Source organism: Vicia villosa, linkage group LG5 (genome assembly GCF_029867415.1).
Source record: "Vicia villosa cultivar HV-30 ecotype Madison, WI linkage group LG5, Vvil1.0, whole genome shotgun sequence".
Classification (NCBI taxonomy): domain Eukaryota; kingdom Viridiplantae; phylum Streptophyta; class Magnoliopsida; order Fabales; family Fabaceae; genus Vicia; species Vicia villosa.
The window spans coordinates 160,636,256-160,637,306 of record NC_081184.1 but is presented as its reverse complement, the minus strand read 5'-3'; the positions used below and the strand labels follow the sequence as shown (position 1 = coordinate 160,637,306).

The 1,051-nt window shown below is 34.6% G+C and overlaps 1 non-coding gene across 1 annotated transcript; it reads left to right on the top strand.

Moving 5' to 3' along the window:
* The first annotated feature begins 355 nt into the window (after positions 1-355).
* TRNAS-AGA (transfer RNA serine (anticodon AGA)) lies at positions 356-437 on the top strand. The gene has a single exon. It is a non-coding gene; the product is annotated as a tRNA-Ser (tRNA).
* Positions 438-1,051: the final 614 nt, after the last annotated feature.

Here is a 1,051-nt window from a genome sequence, read left to right as displayed (position 1 = left end):
TTTACTTGAACCATTATGAATACCACATTGATAGTAGGAGGGTGCAAAACAACAATATGAGTCATACAGGACTAGTAAAATAGAATTTAGAGACAAAATTGCAGCAAAATGAAAGCATGTAATGTAATGTGACAAGAGTACAACTGTGTGTATTTTTTGCTTTTGAGCATGAGCCAGCTAACAAATCAGTGTGCAGTGGCAAAAGGCATGGTCATGTGCTAAGGTAATACTAATTAATGTATTCAGGGTCAGAGCTTTTAATACAAGTACTACTTACTCTTTTCAGCTTCAAAATTCTTAAGTGAAAACAAGTTTTATAATCTAGTAAAATTCAATTGAAAGTAACACCATAAATGTGGACGTGCCGGAGTGGTTATCGGGCATGACTAGAAATCATGTGGGCTTTGCCCGCGCAGGTTCGAATCCTGCCGTCCACGATGATTTTTTCATTTTTATTTAGGTTTCATCATGCATGGCAACTGTTCGATAAAATGTCTGAATGAAGTTTCGCGCAGAAACCAGGGTCCATGATAGCGTGTTATACCGTGTTAAATTGTGCCGTGAACCTATTGAACTCTCTTTAATGACATGATTAGCTTCAAATTTATTCTAGATAATATAAGTATCATTGGTGTCGGTTCTATCTCCTCGTGCTCAACTAGGGGAGCTAGAACAAGGTAGGTTTGTGCTCTTTATTCTGTCATGGCTAATATTTATGCTAAGTTAACCCACATCAATGATATGATTTAGTTAAGATTAGGAGATTATTGGCTTTAGTTTAATTAGACTCAACGGTCATTAACAAGATGCAACATGGTTATTTTCCTTTGCAGTCTTGGTAATTATTTAGATATATTTATTATTTGAGGGAAATGCTAACCAGTGTAGGGCAATGGTTAAGACTTTAAAAATAGTAAATTTATCTTGGTAATCTGTGTATTTAATGTCTCGAAAATTGAAATGTTAAATTTTCTATAAAATAATTTCTTTTTTTAGAATGTTTAACCATTGCCCTGAGGGCACTGGTTAGCAAGACCCAATATTTAATACT